This window comes from Monodon monoceros, unplaced genomic scaffold (genome assembly GCF_005190385.1).
Source record: "Monodon monoceros isolate NGI ecotype Baffin Bay Population unplaced genomic scaffold, NGI_Narwhal_1 Super_Scaffold_21, whole genome shotgun sequence".
In the NCBI taxonomy this organism is placed as follows: domain Eukaryota; kingdom Metazoa; phylum Chordata; class Mammalia; order Artiodactyla; family Monodontidae; genus Monodon; species Monodon monoceros.
Genome location: NW_021703778.1, coordinates 9,854,838 through 9,874,280, shown reverse-complemented (window position 1 = coordinate 9,874,280; position 19,443 = coordinate 9,854,838).

The following is a 19,443-nucleotide window of genomic DNA, read 5'->3' as shown; positions in this document are numbered from 1 at the left end:
CTGTGGCTTCAAATGAGATTATAGAGATTTCTCTTTGCCCTTCAGATTAATTTACAACTTCCCCTGCCACCATAGGGAGACTGACTTACCTTGCTGATATCATCAGGATTTGGGCTGGCAGGGAGTTGGGTTCCAGCTTTCGTTAGGTTCAGTTTACCTCTAAATTCAACACAAGTAGGGACCTGGAACTTAAGCAATGGACATGACTGTAAAATCTTTTTCTACTTTCCAGTTCCACTCCTATGACCACTTATTCAGCAATATTCCTGCTGGGTAGAATAATTAGGCCAATAGACTTATTTTATATTTGGTCTCTTCTGGAATTCATTCTGTCATGCCAGCTCCAGTTGTTCTTAAAAGTTTGGTTTGCTTCCCTTTCTACTTCTGGCAGGTCCTCATCCTTGTCTACTCATACCGGACAAGGCAAGACCCAGCCCCAAGTATGGGGCCCCTGTTGAGCTTTGCTTATCTATGAAGAGCTTGCTTCTCTCTGAAATTTAGTTCATTTAGTTTGCTTTGGAGTCACTGATCATTAATGACATGCTTCTAGTTTATCAAATGTCTTCTTTTTATAACAGGAATGAAGGTCTTTCATGACATTTCTACATCTTAACTGAAAGTGGAACTACTCCGTTTGGACACTGATGCTATGCAACCATGACAGTAGATGTTGGGATGGAACAAGAAATTGAACCAATGCCAAAGTCCTTAATAAATGTCTGAGTGTATGGGGGTGTGTGTGAGGGGAGACTGTGATGCTTTTGATGGATCAGTAGGTGACTGTAAAGAAAAGGAATGGTGTGATGTAGCCAGAATCCATCAACTCAGAGGAGAAAAGGAATAAGACACAACAGTGAGGGTAAAAGATAGTTTATTTACAATTAAATAAAAGGTCCAGAGAACACTGTGCAAACAATGGAAGGAGAATCAGCAGAAGTTGGAGGGTAGGGGTAGGTGGGAAGAAACACAGTTTGGGGATGATAATATGTGAGAATGTGGTTGACAAATTGCTTGCATTTTGGTAAGTGGGCAAGGCTGGAGACAAGGGGTGTGCCCGGAGTCATGGCTCATGAAGTGCAGAGTCAGTTTCCAGCATTGTTAGAGGTGTTTTGAGGCTGGCAGATGGCAGGCTTTTTTTTTCTCCAGCATGGAGAACCTCTGCTAGTGACTGTTGAAGAGGATTCTCTCTTCGCAGGTCACTAAGACCCTGATTATTCTTGCTGTTTGCTGCCTGCAGGCATCTCTCCCTAGAGGCTCAGAGGTATGGAGGGTGGAGACGGTGAGGCCAAGATTTGCTTGGAGAAAATATCCAATAGAGAACTAAATTATTTTCTGTTATCCTTTCCATTTAAAGGCTATCAACAGCATTTATTGAGTATTGTGCTCGGGCTAGGTGTACAAAGGCACTAGTCTTACTTCACAACGTGCTTTATTTTAAAATGGTGTCTTATTCTTTCATGGAAAGATTTCTATAGTTGGTTACTCTATTAGTAATTGAAGGTTTCCCATCGCTTTTAAAATGTAAGTTGAGATGTAAAGCAAAAATCTAGGTATCTCAGGTAGAAAGATTCTATATTTTAATTAGAAATAGATGGATAATTGATGGAATAGACTGATGAATAGATTTTGACTCAAAAGACGTGGGGTTGAATCTCGCCTCCAGTATTTCCCAGTTGTGTGGCTTAAAGCTTATTCAGTATCTTCTTTCTACCTCCATTAAAAAAATTGTAAAATGGAACTACAAATCATATAGATTTATAAAGGGCATTAAATAATATAATGATTATAGATGTATGCCTGACATATAGTAACAATACAAAAACAATTTTTTTTTTCCTGGCATTATTCATTTCTCTTAAATTTCATCTTTGCTTTGTATACACAAAGAGATAGTGTTCTCAGGTATAGAGAACAAACTAGTGGTTACCAGTGAGGAGAGGGAAGAGGGGAGGGGCAAGATAGAGGCAGGGGATTAAGAGGTACAAGCTACTATGTATAAAACAAATGAGCTACAAGGATGTATTATACAACACAGGGAATATGACCAATATTTTATAATAGCTGTAAATGGAACATACGCCTTAAAAATTGTGAATCACTATACTGTACACCTGAAACTTACATAATTCGTACATTAGCTAAACCTCAACAAATTTACAATTACAGTCCCTTTACTCTATGTGCTTTCTTTTTCAATGGGCAGAAACATAAACAGACTTTACCAGAGTACAAGTCCCATGGAGAGAGCTGAAAACTCCCCTGGAAGAAGTAGAAAGAGCAAAGATTCATTTCAAACTCATGTTTTCATCTCCTCCTTGGACTCTGAGGAAGAAACCAGTTACCGGGAAATGAGAGAATCATTGTCTTTAACAGTCTTACTTGGCTTAACGTACAGGGGTAATGATTCCTAGGTCATGGTCCTAACCCCTCTTTGATAAATAACCTTGTGGGGAGAAAAGTGCTGCCCCAGACTTTCCTAAAGCCATTTTGTAAGTAGAAGCTTTATTCAAAGGGGAACTGCTGGAGCAAGTGTAGGACCTCATTGCTAACACTGAAGAAGCTCAAAGGCAAAGTGTCATTAGTAGTGTGTCAACAAAGTCATCTCATGTGTTGGAGGAGTTTCCTAAGTATTGTAGAATTCAGTGATGCTTAAATTTTTATCAGAATCACCTATTGGGAAATGCAGTGTGCTTTACCTCCTTTAATTCATGTGACTTCTCTTAGGTAAGATAGTTTTGTTGAAAAAAAATGAATGAAAAAATTTTTGTGTCGATCACCATTTTCCAAAGATCTCAGGTTTAGGAAGTAAGACATTCAAATCAGGGACCCTATTTAGATAGTGGCTTTTATTCTTCCCACTGCTTAGCATAGCACCTGGCATGTTGTGGCTGCTGAACAAATACATATAATATAAACGGAATGCAATTTCCCCCCTTAATCCTGATACAAGTGTTTAAAATATTGATGTTTAAAGTAGACTTAAACTTTTAAGCATTAGAATTATATACACATTACCATTAGCTTAGAAAGAAAATGTACATAAATTGTCCTTAGTCTAAGCCGCATGGAGTATCACTTTTCCCTAAACGGAATTGATGTATTTCACCAATAAAGTTAAATAATGATGGTCGTTTTCCACACTGGCTGAAAATAGAATAGATGAATTTTTTCTGGGATTAAATTTTTCTCTCATGAATAGATCATCAGTTTTTGGCATAAGCCACTGCTTGAAGATCACAGCTCTATATTATGGACGAGATTAAAATGTTTTTGCTTCAGCCTTGATCTACAGTGTGAAATAAATGCTTTACTTTGAACTTTGTAGATACTGCCACTGGAAAAATAACGCTATTTGCTGGACTCTATTTGCTAAGTCTTTGCACAAGCATCAGTTTATGAGGTGAAGAATTAGGCAATTAGTACAGTAAGTTGCACCCAAACCACATTTGCCTGAAATAACACATTAAAAAAAGAAGGTGGGTTTCAACTTTGTTATTAAGTTAGCAGCTCTTCCCTTCCCTTTCACTTGTAGACAGAGTGAGAGGGATGGCAGCTGTGAACGGCACTTACCCGTGTCCACATGGCATCAGTGGGACCCAGCCCTGCAACAAACCAAGGTATGCTTGTAGATTACGTGGTGATTTTAAAGTTCTATCTCTTCACCAGCAGCAGTGGCAGCAACAACAACAGCTGTGCTTTTAAAAGCAGATCCCTGGTGTGAACAATAAAGCTGACAGGTATCCTCATTTGTAAACAAGTAGTTCTATTTTAGCTTTGAAATAGGTGACAGCGTGCTGTCTAAACACATCGTTGTTGGGGGATTGGATTTCCTGCATCTTGGGGGTTCCCAGACTCACAAACTTAAGGTCTTGTGAACAGGGCTGGCTTCACATTCTTACTCATGACACATGAATAGGAGTCAGTATTTTTAGTATCTTAAACTCAAAATAATTTGAATTGACAACAATACCATGCATGTAGACAAATTCCAATCATATTACAACGATTACTTGGATTGAGGACTTGCTTTGAGCATGACACAGTGAACTTTGGCACTTTCCAGATTGTAGAATACTTATGATTTCATTTTTAAAAAATTAATGAACTTTGTTGTTTAATATTTTATGTTTTACATTAGTTTTAGGTTCACAGCAAAATTGAATGGAAGGTACAGAGGTTTCCCAGATACTCCACAGATGCACAGCCTCCACCATTATCAACACTCCCCATCAGATGGTACATCTTTTACAACTGATGAACCTATATTGACACATCATGATCACCCAGGATCCATAGTTTGCAGTAGGGTTCACTCTTGGTGGTGTACATTCTATGGGTTTGGACAAGTGTATCCATCATTATAGCATCACAGAGTATTTTCACTGCCCTAAAAATCCTCTGTGCTCCACCAGTTCATGCCTCCCCTGCCCGACATCTGGCAACCACTAAGCTTTTTGCTGTCTCCACAGTTTTGCCTTTTCCAAATGTCATATAGTTGAAATAACATAGAATGTAACCTGTTTAGATTGACTTCTTTCATCTAGTAATATACATTAACGATTCCCCCATGTCTTCTCACGGACTGATAGTTCATTTATTTTTAGTGCTGCTTACTATTCCACTGTCTGGATGTACCACAGTTTATGTATCCATTCATCTGCTGAAGGACATCTTGGTTGCTTCCAAGTTTTGGTAATTATGCGTAAAGCTACTATAAACATCTATACAGTAGGTTGTGGTTTATGTACAGGTTTTTAGTGGACATAAGTTTTCCATTCATTTGATTGGAATGGAAAGTACCAAAGGTACTATATCTAAACCCGTATACTAGGTCACTTATATTTTCTCCTATGTTTTCTTCTAGCGGTTTTAAGTTTTACATTTAGGTCTATAATCCATTTAGGTTAATTTTTATGAAGGTGTTAAGTCTGTGTCCAGATTCATTTCTTGGCAGGTGCATGTCCAGTTTATCCTGCACCATTTGTTGAAATGACTGTCTTTGCTCCATTGTATTACCTTTGCTCCTTTGCCAAAGATCAGTTGACTGTATTTATGTGAGTCTACTTCTGGGCTCTCTATCCTGTTCCACTGACCTATTTGTCTGTTCTTTGGCCGATACCACCCTGCCTTGATTAGAATAATTTATAGTAAGTCTTGAAGTCAAGTAATGTCAGCACTCCAACTTTGTTCTTCTCTTTCAATATTGAGTTGGCTATTCTGCATCTTTTGCCTCTCCATATAAATTTAGAATCAGTCTATCGATATTCACAAATTACCTTGCTGGGATTTTGGTTGGGATTTTCTTTTCACGTATACATAAGCATATTAAATACATTGTTGCTATTATTATTTTGAAAAAAGTTATCTGTTAGATCAATCAAAAATAAGAAAAATGAATGTTTTAATTTTACATTCACTCATTTGTTCGTCCATATTCTTCCTTTCTTTATGTAGATTCAAAGTGCTGACCTATGCCATTTTCCTTCTCTCTTAAGATCTTCAAATTTCTTGCAAGGTAGATCTACTTGCAATAAATTCCCTCAATATTTGTTTTTCTGAGAAAGTCTTTATTTCTCCTTCACTTTTGAAGGATAATTTCTTATGTTACAGAATTCTAGGTTGATGGCTTTTCCCCCAACACTTTAAATATTTCATTCCTCTTCTTCTCAGATGGTTTCTGAGAAGTCAGATGTAATTCTTATCTTTGCTCCACTATAAGTATTTTTTCCTATGACCTCTTTCAAGATTTTTTTTCTTTGTCTTTGACCTTCTGAAGTTTGAATATGATATATGCCTTGGTGTAGTTTTCCGAGTACTTATCCTGCTTGGTGTTCTTATCCCTGAGTTTCCTGGGTCTGTGGTTTGGAATCTGGCATTAATTTAGGAAAATTCTCTGTCGTTATTACTTCAGATATTTATCCCATTTCTTTCTCTTTTCTCTTTTCCTTTTGGTATCCCCATTTTGCATGTGTTACACCTTTTGTGGTTGTCCCACTCTTCCACGGATATTCTGTTCTGTTTTTTTCCAGTTTTTTTTTTTTTTTTCCTTTGTTTTTCAGTTTCGGAAGTTTCTACTGTCATATGCTCACGCTCAGAGATTCTTTCCTCATCTGTGTCTAGACTATTAGTGAGCCCATCAGGGGCATTCTTAATTTATATTACAGTGTTTATGGTTTCTAGCATTTATTTTTTACTTCTTTATTAGAATTTCCATCTCTCTGCTTATATTATCTGTCCTTATATGTTGTCTACTTTTTCCATGAAAGCCCTTGGCATAGCAGTTTTAAAAATTACTAGTTTGATAATTCCAACATTTCTTCCATATCTGGCTCTGGTTCTGATGCTTGTTCTCTCTTTTCGTACTGTGTTTTTTGCCTTTTAGTGTGCCTTGTACTTTTTTGTTGAAAGGCAGACACGATGTACTGGGTCAAGGAACTGTGGTTGGTAGTCCTTTAGTAATAGAGTGGTGAGGTGTGAGAGGAGGGGAAACAATTTACAGTCCAATAATTAGATCTCAGTCTTTCAGTGGGCCCATGACCCTAGACTGTGAACTTCACTCCTGCTTCTAGTTTTTTTACCCCCTTTAAGTGGGACAGGATGGCTCAGGTGGGTTGGAGTTGGGTATGTCTCTTCCCCCAGGTAGGTTAGGCTCTGATAAAAATTGCAGCAGATTAGGCTCTGATTAGCTAGTTTTTCCTGATAACAGGCCTTGTTGAGAATATGCTCTGGCATATTTCAAAATATGCTTCCTCTCCCTGCTGGAAGTCCAAGGGGACTTTTCTCCAGTATTCACTGTGAGGACCTGGTAGTGCTCATGGATGTAAAAAGCACAAAAGCATGGGGGTTCTCAAAGACTGTGTTCCTCTGGAATTTGTAACTCTCACACTTGTTTACGCTGAATCTCCAGAAATCTGTGAATTACAGTTCAGATCTTCCTACACTGACGCTGGTTCTGGGGAGTTTTCTGCTCTGGTAAATGGTGATTTCTCTGTATCCACTTGTTTGTCTTCCAATCTGGGGGACAGCAGTTTGTCCTGTGACCTTGCCTCTCAGGCAACTCTAAGAAGAGTTGTTCATTTTCCAGTTTGTTGAGTTTTTAACTTGTTGTTGGGATGGAGTGGCAACTTCTAAGTTCTTTATGTGCTGGGCCGGTAACTGAAAGTCACTTCTATGATTTCATTCTTAGAGGGTTTATTTTAAAAAGCAGCTGACTTACATTGTCAACATATCTGTATAGAAGAACAAATGTACAAAATTTATACCTGCATGAAACTTCACATTGCTCTGTGGTGGGGAGGAGGCCAAGTGACTGCTTTGGGAATATGTAACAGCATGTATTAAAGCTGACGCTTGATTCCATCATGGAGAGTTCAGCTTGGTGTAGATTTACTTATACATGACACAAAGCATTCTCAGTTTATATGACATATTTAGGGGTTGAAAGAGCTTTGGCTACTTACATTGTGTTTGTGCATTGATATTTACATGTATACTTAAATTAATTTCACAAATGAAATGGGCTTACTACAGATTTTCAAAAATATAAACAGACGTGTGTCACAGAAATACTTTAACATCCAGTGAGTATGTTACTTAAAAAGAGTCCAAGTTACTTCAAGAGTAATGTTAATTTAAAAGTTCTAAAATCACTTCCATTTTCTTTCAGTAGAGCTACAAATCTCTCCTGGAGCTTTTTTTGAATGTAAAGTATGATGGAATTGATTAATGGTAGATGTGGAAATGAGCTGATTAAAACCTGGAGAGTTGGAGAAGGTGCCTGTGTAGTTTGTGTGCATTGCTTGTAGGGCTGTTTAGTATGCTGTTCAGGAAGGAAAAATTCACATTTCCTAGTAGTAGACTTGCTGACCTTGACTGTGAAGCAACTTCAAAAGAGTTCAAGCACTTACTCTTTATATTTTAGCTTTCTTCCTGAATACACAAATAATATATGCTTGTTATGAAAAAATTCAAAAGAGCACAGAAATGTGTAGCACGGAGATTAACAGGCTCTGGTGATCTTTTCTCTGCCAGCTGATTACGTATATCCTGCCAAACTTTCTCATGTACGTTGCAGTAGATACTATAGTTATAATTATTATTGATATACATTGATATATCGTAAATACATTCTGGCACCGATTCTTTCACCAATGACATTTTGTACATTTTTGGTTGGTCTGTATACATTATAAATAAACTCATTAAAAATATACTGCGTATTATCTTGCTTATTTTAGCAATTGCCCATTATTGAGTAATTGTGCTGCTTCTAATTTTTTCACTCTTAGAAACAATGCTGAAAAGAATATCTTTGTGCACTCCTGAGAGCACTTTCTTAGGAAAAATTCTGTTAGTAGAATTGCTGAGTTAAAGGATGGGCATCTTTTCAATTTTAAGAAAGTACCCTCTAAAAGGCTTGTACCAATTTAAAGTTCTGTTTACCAGTTTGTTAGTCAATCCCGGTTATTGTCTGTCTTCTAAAATCAGTTTGATGGGAAAAAATTTCTTATTGTTTTTGAAGTATATATATATAAATAATATGTAAAATTACTATCAGTGAGGTGGAGTATTTTTTGATATACTTGTTTGTAATTAAAATAATATTGTAATGAATGCAATTTCTAGTTGGTTGATTACTGACTTGTTAATTTAAATACAATTTTATAGTTAACTTTTTTTCTGAAACAAAACTTTAAAGAAGTAAATTTAGTTGATTCTTAAATTAAACAGACAAAGTGATGGAATTGGTCTTGTTCTGGTTTTGGTTGGCACTATTTTGTAGATACCTGTAGCTGGTGAGTCTAGTTGAGAACCATAGCTGGATAAAGCTTAATTTATCTGATAATTTATGCGATACCAACATAACATCCCCAAAGTTATGAAATCTTCATTCTAATGGTGTTGACAATTTGCTAAACATCTGGATGTAAAGTGAAAATTCAGTTTGACAATCTATATACTAGCAGAAAAAAACCCCCTGGATTTTGGTTGTATGTGGTCGTGTCACTTCTTTCTTCAAAATTCTTTATTCTCTTTCTGCATCTACTTGTCCCTAATTACTGCAGTGTTCAATGTGTTTGACAGGAAATAATATTTATATTTTGTTTTTCCTCCTTATTGAGATTTCTTTAAGCTTCAGGTTTAAGATGACTTTTCCTGTCCGGATTGAGTAACTATTGACACACCAGTCTTTCGAGAGAAAACGGAGATGGACGCTCATCATCCTTAACCTGTACTTAGTTTCTTAATATGGTGCCAGTGCTGATAACCATTAGCTGTAATTGTTTGAAAGTTTATTGAAACTGGTAAAAGTCCCAGTGTACATAGGGGTCTGTTCCCCCTTAGCCCCAACGAGCTGGGGCAGCTAGTTCTACCTCTCCTGTGTTCATGTGCAAGGTCACTTGCAACTCTGTACTCCCTTCTTTGTATTCACAGTATCAACTTCCTCCGGGCCCTGATATCTAAGGAGCAAGTGGGCTCACCTTCCCTGCCTCCACCTCATTCCTTCCTAACTTAGGTACTAAGATAAGCATTCTCCTTGGATGTTTGCACTGGCCACTCCATCCATTTCCATATCAATATCCAAACTCTTGGCTCTAAATCTCTACTTCAGTTCTTAACATCTCGTCTTACTTCGATGCTGATTGCCCAGCTAACCCACTTGGTCACTTCCTCCATGTAACACGTCCTTGTGCTTCTACAGCTTCAGAGGTGGCCATTTCTCCACCTTCAGCTTCATTCAAAAGCCCCCTCCCATTGAAGCATATTCATAAAGGGCATCCAAGGAAGACCTTGGGTCCTGCCCTAGATCTACACTCTAACCCTGAACCAAGCCTCTCTATATCTGTTCACAAACCACTTAGCATGTTAAATCATCCCTGTTTCTTACTATCTGTTTTTTCACTACAATTGCCTTTTTCTGTATCGACTCATTTGTTCATGGATTCATTTACTCCTAAGAGATCTGTTAAGCTCCAGCAAGGTACACAAAGCCCTGTTAAGTGCCAGTAGTAGAGGGAGGGGGAGAAGTTATCTCACCTTTCTTCAAGGAATTTGCAGTCTAGACAGAGACCCAGGCATTTATTTGCAGAAAAGTTGAGACTGCATATGATTCAGTGACAAATGTTTGGTACAAGTTGGTACAAGCAGTATATGCCTTGGGACGTCAGAAGAGAGAATAGTTTCCTTTGATGGGAGGATGGGGTTGGGAGGCAGGTGTGTAAAGGAGGTGGCCTTGAAGTGTGGATAAGATTTGAGAGGCGGGGAGGGTAAGAGAACCACTGGGAGGAAGGAGCTGCAGCCCTGATGGAACGGACAGGGTGTGCAGAGATACAGCACTCCATCCCCCGAGCCCGACGGTCATTTGTTTGAGGAGCACCTGGGCGTCAGTCACTCTAGCCCTTCTTTTACTTTCCTCAGCACGATTTTTAATAGAAACACAGAGACAGCAATGTTTCCTTCTGCCTCTTGATAAATGTTAAGAAATTTAACATGTTTATATACCTGCGCTTTTCTATTGCTCTGCAAAGTTCTATTGCTCTGCAAAGTTAAGTCTCCACAAATGTTCTATCACCTCCCAGGGGGGCTTGTCTCCCTTGAAAAGGACCCTGTAGGTCTTTCATGGTCCCAGCTTGAGTTACTCTCTCACATACTTGGAGACGTTTCATTGATACTTATGCGATGTCTTCAGACTTATACCCGAAAAGATGAGGTGTTTTATTTTCATTTCTCCCTCCATACCAGATTGATATACAAAGTACAATTCTTAGAGTTAGCTGAGGTTTGAAGAAGTTCAGTCTGTCTGATCCTGAGAACTTGACCCTCATTTCTATCTGTCTAGTCGGCTGTCATCTCTCTTTCTCTCTTCCATCTTTCTCTGCCTCTATCCTTATCCCATCTATCCATTGATCCTCTATCCATGCATATACGTATGTAAGTATATAAAAACTATATCTTTATTTTTAGGGAAAATTGGATAAAAATGGTGCTTTTTATCAGACTGGTGATAAAGTAACCTTATAGACATATGTGAGAACAAACCACTATATACAGAGAAAACCGAGATCAGCACAATCTGCAAAGAGTTTTGGAATAATTGCAATTTAAAGCGTCTTGGAATTATTTCCACACTCAAAATAAATTTTTTTTTTTTGCTTTGGAAAGATTTGGTAGAGGGAAAATTACTCCTTTCTCCCTGCTCTGTAGTTAAAGAGCTATCCTTTCTTTGGCCATTTGCCACAAATCTTGGCAAATAAGCCATGGATTCTAATGCACATCAAATTCCATGAGTTGAAGATTAATACAACTTAGGGTTTTGCTTAAATTGGGCAAATTACCATTCACATGGGGAGATGACAAGGATGTTCTTACAGTGTTTCCCTGTAATACACGCTCTATTTAAACAGCTGGTATTTTCTGTTGGTTTTATGTGCTGTTCATAGCATTCATTTTGTGTTCATTCTGCTTCCTGAGTTTTTCTTACATCTGAATTATAGACTTCTTTTTGCACCCACCCTGATTTCTCAGTGAAAGCTGAGTTCTCAAGTCCTTCATCCATCCTTTCCTTCCTCTCACCTTCACCCCCGGGCCTAATTATGAAACAACTTCAAATAAATACAAAAATTTTTAAACAAAAAGCATTCTGCTTCCTGTGAACAATTGACTGGTTTTCCTCTTTTCCCCTGGAGAGTTCTAATTCACTTGGAGTGCTGTGCAGTTGGCTAGGCCTGAGATTTCTGGAAGCTGTAATTGTGTCTCATTAATTCTTACAGTAATGAAGGGTTAAGTATAAGGAACACGCAATTAGTGGGCTGGTCAATGAACAGAGCAGTTAATCAGCAGACAAAGGATGGGGCTCAGGGCCCATTAGGGTGAAAGGCAGTATTAGTGCTCTCCCAGGCTCCAGGAATGGACGTGAACATGCCTGCCCATTGGACAGGCTCAGAAGACGATGTTTGTCTTTTTGCTAAACCAGCTCTATTTTTTTAAATTGGTGTGGTATGTGTTTATTCAAACACTTGAGAGATTCCTGAGTATCCTGCCATACTACACCGTGCATTTTTCTCACCTCCTGTTAGCTGGCAGAGGCTTTTTTTTTTTCTCCCACTATGCAAATAAACCCCCAATACACACACAACAAAAAAGCAAAAACAAGCCAAAAACAAACCAACCAACCAACCCTCAATAATAAAAAAGGAAGGGAAAAAAAAAGCACAGTACTGCTTTAGTGAAGCGTATCAGAGATCAAGGTCCTTAGCTGATCCTTCTGTCATCAGAAAGTAAAGGAATGCAGAGACCAATACCGTTTAAACAGGCCCTTGTGTTGTCACCCAGTCATAGCCTCCATATTCAACTCTATGAAGTGGACCTTTATACTCTGAATGGAGGTGTCTTAAGTACATGTAAATGTATGCACATGAGCGTGAGTCTTAACATGTTGCAGGCCTTATAGCTATTAAAGCAATACAAGTAACCTCAGTTGTGTGTTTTCTGTGAGAAAGTCTCGTCAAATTACTGAGGGGCTTCAAATGCCAGAGTTAACCCATCAGAATAAGGTTGCTTTTTCTGGACAACACAGAGGAAATGGTCCCCTAGCTCTGTGAAAATTACCGATGGAATCCTGTGAACTGCTATAAATGTGAAGTGATGATTATTAAGAAAATGGATTTATCAATAACCCATGACCCTGGGGTAGTTCTGAGCTCCAGCAAACAGTTCTTCAAATAGAATGACATCCTTAAGCCTCAGTAAAGCATACATTTGGAATAAAGAAGGAATGATTACATTTGCTTTTTAAAAATGAAACTCGCTTAATAATTAACTTCTTTCCTGAGTCAAGTGCAGGCCTGAAAAGAAAGGGAGGGGTTTTCTTCTTTCTCCAAACATGTCTGCTGTTTTATCTTCTAGGGATTCACAGTGGAAACAAAGAAATGTTCAAAATATGATTCTCTTAGGCATTATGTTGGAGATTCAGCTGTTTTTGAATAATTAGCTTCATTTGTTAAATATTTGAAAACCTCTTTACTCTGAGGTAAAGAAAAGCATTGTGGAAGATGAGAGTTACCAACGACATGCATTTTTCAGAAGAATCCTTCTTATTAATTAATAAGGAGTAAGCCTATTCTACCTCCTTTTTCTCTTATTTAGATTTTCTTCTCTAAAGAAATAGTATTTTTATTCAAAACATCGCAAAGTTCCCTCTTTCCTTGAGTGACATGCTATGTATTGTTTCAGAAACTGGAAGCTTGGGAGGACAGGAGGCAGGGAAGGTGGTGTTAGTCTCAGATCTGAATTAACTCTTTGTGTACAGCCTGGAGAGCCACCCTCTGAGCCTCGGTTTCCTCATCTGTAAAATGAGGATTTTTAATCTAGGTGATCTCCAAGGTTCTTTTAACTGTGCTCTTGTGGACTTTTTTGGAAAAACAGTGAAACTATTTCAAGTGTTCCTCATGTCTTGGAAATTATTTCCCCTTTACTTATTTATTTAAAGAATTTTTCTTCTTGATGTGGACCATTTTTAAAGTCTTTATTGAATTTGTTACAATATTGCTTCTGTTTTATGTTTTGGTTTTTTTGGTCGAGAAGCATGCGGGATCTTAACTCCCCGACCAGGGATCGAACCTGCACCCCCTGTGTTGGAAGGCGAAGTCTTAACCACTGGACCGCCAGGGAAGTCACCTACTTATTTATTTTTAAATTGAAGTATAGTTGATTTACAATGCTGTGTTACTTTCAGGTGTACAGTAAAGTGATTCAGTTATACATACAAGTATACATACATACATGTATACATATATATTCTTTTTCAGATTCTTTTCCATTATAGGCTGTTACAGGATATTGAATATAGTTCCCTGTTGTGTCTTAGAATTTAAACAGGACCTACAAGCCCTGGAAAGCAGGCTTTGGGTTTGCTGCTGCTGGAGTGGGCTATGGCATCCTTCAAGGTTGGCAATGGTTAAGAAAGGGCTTTTCTCTCTGCTCACTTTTTCCTCACTGTCCTGATTTGCCTAATTGCCAACCATCTACCTTGTTTCCTAATGAATAAGATTCCTTCATCTCCTGGAGATTGTTTGAATTACCTTGGCCTTTTCCACAACCTGTTGTCTGCCTGCCTGCATCTGTGTGTGGTCTCTACTGGGCTGGTTTTGAATCCATTGCACCATAAACCAGCGACAAGTGGACCCAAGACCCTCACTAGACTGGTCAGCGTTGTTGGCTGCACACCGCTTTGTAAAGCAATCTGCTTGTGAGACACATCTCACAACTGTCAATGTGTTGCTTCTCATCCGGGAGGGTTTGGTATCACATCAACCCCTTACTCCTTTCAGGAACAGAGTTGTTCGCATACAGGGCGGCCCACCCCCTCTTGGCTGCAATTCCTGGTCTTGCTCAGCCCTGTGGTCAACTCTGTCTTTTTGTTTCCAGGTCTTACCAGGATCACTCCCCTCCTCCAAGTCTTTAACAAACTTTCAAATTCTTAGGGATCCTTTCTTCTCATTAGATGGTACTGGGCAAAACAATCTTTCCCCCTTTTTTTTTTTTTTTCCTGCCAAGATTTTCTTTAGGATCTTTAAAGAACATGAGAAAAATCAGTCAATGATAAATATATTTATTACTTATTTATAGCTCAAGTACAGAAACTCTTATGCCAACATGGGCCGGGCAAATCAGGTAAGAGTCCAGTGAGTCAGACAGAAAATTCCAAAGGTGGTGGAGGCAATGGAGCCCTCAAGAATCCAGTCTCTGCTAACGAGGGCGGCCTGCACTCATTCCAACCAATTGTTACCATATACGGGGAAGGGGCCTGGTATTGTCAGAGGTTCTTATATTTAAAAAGAAGATGTGGCAGCCTGGATGGGACGTGAGTTTGGGGGAGAATGGATACATGTATATATATGGCTGAGTTACTTTGCTGTCCACCTGAAACTATTACAACATTGTTAATCGCTATACTCCAATATAAAGTAGAAGATTAAAAAACAAAACCAAAAAGCGAACAGAAATATATAAATAAAAAGAAGTTGAAAATGCAGATTTTATGTGAACTCTCCCAATATTTAAATACTAGTTCATAAAAGTCTACACACTGTCTTGGCCAAATCAATTACATCTATGTCCAGATCAGTCCCCAGGCTGCCAGCTGGTCCCCTTGGCACCAGACGTTCACAGGGACTGGGACTGTCTCCTTCCATTAAGGAGTAGATGGGGAAGCTGACTTATTTACTTATCTCCTGTCCTTCGAGATTCAGATGCTCAAGATACATTTATATCTGTTTCATTGATTAACTAAACCCATTTGACTGAATTCTTGTGAAGAAGTTTGAATACTCCACTCTGGAGGGAATGTGCTTTCTCCTATATTTCAGTGGGACTTCAACTTTACTGTGAATATCCTATGGTGGATATTTGACTTCATGGTAAATACCAGGGCAGATGACAACTGGTTGGATTTTAGAGAGACCTCCCAACTGGTGTCTAGCAACTCAATTCTCCCAGAACTTATTAAAAGCCTGTTACATGCTGAGCACTATCCAAATGTGAGTGAGAGTTATTCAACTTCAGAGGTGTCTGCAATGATTAAATGTGGCCTCCCCAAAATCATATGTTGAAATCCTAGCCCCCAGTGTGATGGTGTTAGGAGTGGGGCCTTCAGGAGGTAATTAGGTCATAAGGGTGGAGCCCTCATGAATGGTATTAGTGCCCTTATAAAGGCACCCCAGAGAGCTCTCTCCTGCTCTCTTTCCGCTACGAAGATACAAGGAGAAGTCAGCAGTCTGCACCCTGGAAGAGGGCCCGCACCAGACCTGACCGTGCTGGCACCCTGATCTGGGACTTCCAGCCTCCAGAACTTAAGAAACAAATTTCTTTTGTTTATAAGCCACCCAGTCTCTGGTACTTTGTTATAGTAGCCTGAACTAAGACAGTGTCTCTTGTTTAATTAATTAAAGAGGCCATGAGACTGAGGTGGTTCTAATACCTTAGCACCTGTGCAAGCAAAACCAAACCCAAGCCAGCCACTCAGATTGTGCTTGCTCAGCTCTGGTTATGGAGCCTAAATGTTCTTTGTTATTCCGAATAAAGAAGGAAACCCTGTATGAACCAATCCTTGTTCGCCTAGTTTAACTTCCTTGTTCCTGCTTACCCTGGGCTAGGGAGCTCCTTTCTGTTTTCTAGACCAGATGCCTCCTGATAAATGGAATCTCTAAATAAAAGTCAACTAGGTCTGAAAATTAAGTGTCTGTGAGATTTTCCCTTAACACTCTTCTATTTTTTTAATTTATATTTATTTATTTTAACAACTCTTTTTTATTGGAAGTATAGTTGATTTACAATATTATATTAGTTTCAGGTGTACAACATAGTGATTCAACATTTTTATAGATTGTACTCCATTTAAAGTTATTACAAAACAGTGGTTATATTTCCCTGTGCTATACAACATACCCTTGTTGCTTCTCTGTTTTGTACATAGTAGTTATTATCTTTTTTTTTAAACATCTTTATTGGAGTATAATTGCTTTACATTCTTGCATTAGTTTCTGCTGTATAACAAAGTGAATCAGCTGTATGTATACATATATCTCTATATCCCCTCCCTCTTGCATCTCCCTCCCACCCTCCCTATCCCACCCCTCTAGGTGGTCACACAGCACCGAGCTTATCTCCCTGTGTGATGCAGCTGCTTCCCACTAGGTCTCTATTTTACATTTGGTAGTGTGTATGTCAATGCTACTCTCTCACTTCGTCCCAGCTTACCCTTCCCCCTCCCCGTGTCCTCACATCCATTCTCTACATCTGCGTCTTTATTCCTGTCCTGCCCCTAGGTTTTTCAGAACCTTTTTTTTTTTTTTTTTTAGATTCCATATATATGTGTTAGCATACGGTATTTGTTTTTCTCTTTCTGACTTACTTCACTCTGTATGACAGACTCTAGGTCCATCCACCTCACTACAAATAACTCAATTTCATTTCTTTCTATGGCTGAGTAATATTCTACTGTATATATGTGCCACATCTTCTTTATCCATTCATCTGTCCATGGACACTTAGGTTGCTTCCATGTCCTGGCTATTGTAAATAGAGCTGCATTGAGCATTGTGGTACATGACTCTTTTTGAATTATGGTTTTCTCAGGGTGTATGCCCAGTAGTGGGATTGCTGGGTCGTATGGTAATTCTTTTTTTAGTTTTTTAAGGAACCTCCATACTGTTCTCCATAGTGGCTGTATCAGTTTACATTCCCACCAACAGTGCAAGAGGGTTGCCTTTTCTCCACACCCTCTCCAGCATCTATTGTTTGTAGAATTTTTGATGATGGCCATTCTGACTGGTGTTAGGTGACACCTCATTGTAGTTTTGATTTGCATTTCTCTAATAATTAGTGATGTTGAGCATCCTTTCATGGGTTTGTTGGCAATCTGTATGTCTTCTTTGGAGAAATGTCTATTTAGGTCTTCTGCCCATTTTTGGATTGGGTTGTTTGTTTTTGTGATATTGAGCTGCTTGTATATTTTGCAGATTAATCCTTTTGTCAGTTGCTTCATTTGCAAATATTTTCTCCCATTCTGAGGGTTGTCTTTTGGTCTTGTTTATGGTTTCCTTTGCTGTGCAAATGGTTTTAAGTTTCATTAGGTCCCATTTGTTTATTTTTGTTTTTATTTCCATTTCTCTAGGAGGTGGGTCAAAAAGGATCTTGCTGCCTTAACACTCTTTTAAAATGAATTTCAGTAGCATTTTTCCTTTCAGCAGTCTGTTATTTGGATATAGGTGCAAGGATCAAAATCTTCCATTTTGCAAGTCCTAGAGAAAATAGTGCATGAGATATCATTAATTACTACCTATTTCTGGTAATAAAACTGAAAGGAAGGCTGATTATATTAAGATCTTTCTGCTGTGAGATTTTGGTTGGGGAGAGAAGGCAGAAATCCACCTCTGACACTATTTCTCAGAAAGGTTGTTTATTAGGTTTACTCTTTCTATAATGTTCTCAGTGAACTGATTTGAAAGTCACCAAGTGGAAATGGATTATGTGTCTCAGAGAAGATACCGTTGTGACCAATGTAATAGTCAGGATCGTTGCCAGATCGCCAAGGAGGGTGGGGTAAGTTACACCAGAGGCATCTGTAGAGGGACAGAGTTTCAGATTAGAGCCTCCTTCAGGGCTGGTGGTTCATAGCAGTGGTATGCCAGATGCCCCTCACATTGGGGTGGAGCCCAATGTTATCTGCAAGATTTAATAAAAAAGGGGAGTCCTGCTGAAGGATACACTGTGTGGTTTTAATTTGTGTGGGAAGCAAACATGTGAAATCTGGAGCTCTGGAAAGGGCCACGAGGAATAGAATTTCAGGGTGAACTTAGCTCCAGGAAAAGTGGGGAACTGAGGGGTTTTGGAAGCACGGTCCTGCCAGGTGAAATTTGGTCCTAGGGCCAATATACCTCAGCTTTCCCCTGACATTTCCTCTCTCGAGCGGCCAGTAGCACGTGTGCATCTCAGGTTAGAATGTTGGTGGTGGAGGGTTACGTATCCGTGTACCGTGTGGGGAGGGCAAGGGCTGGCTCTGACACTTTGGTGTTAGGAGGAGTTTGCTACAGTTGGTCCCCACCGTCCTCACAGTCGACCTGGAGTGCAGCCCTCCCCTCTCCTTCCCCGCCATGCCTCTCCTCCACTCTTCCTGCTTGTTTTAAAATCCTTTGTGGGTCCCCCACCCAAACCACAATGGTACTGATTGATACCAGAAATTCATAAAACGTTTTTTTCTGGTTCTTGTGCAAGGAGTTTTTTATTTCTGAAAGCTAAAGGAGAAAAAGATCTTCAGTTTTTTGATTAGTCGAATTGGTTTGCTTATTTCTTTAACTCCGAAGAGTTGGACGAACTATAATGCATTGCCCATGTAACCTGCAAAAGGGTGAAAATGTTATTTAATTATACCAGGATTTACTAGGCCAATAGGGCAATTAAATGTCATATTTCTATTTATTTATCTTCTTTGGCCTTTAACTCTCACAACACCTTGTGATATTCTTGCAGTTTACTTGTGTCGAAACCAGGACTTGTTGCGGAATTAGTAAGAGCTGGGTCCAAGCTCAAGGTCTCCTTGACTCCAGGGTACAGTATGTGCTTAACCTTCCCTGCAAAGAAGTCTGGTCCATGAACTCAAAGATTCTCCAGGTTGACCTTCCAGAATTCCATACTGGATGATCACCCTCAGGATAGCACAGTCCCTTCCTAGTTTAGAAGAACTATAATTTTAAGAAATTGAAATTTTGTTAAATACTTGGTTGAATGATTGCAGAGCACGTGTAGAGAATTTCTTTTTTTGTTGTTTTTTTGTGGTGCACGGGCCTCTCACCACTGCGGCCTCTCCTGTCGCGGAGCACAGGCTCCGGACGCGCAGGCGCAGCGGCCATGGCCCGCGGGCCCAGCCGCTCCGCGGCACGCGGG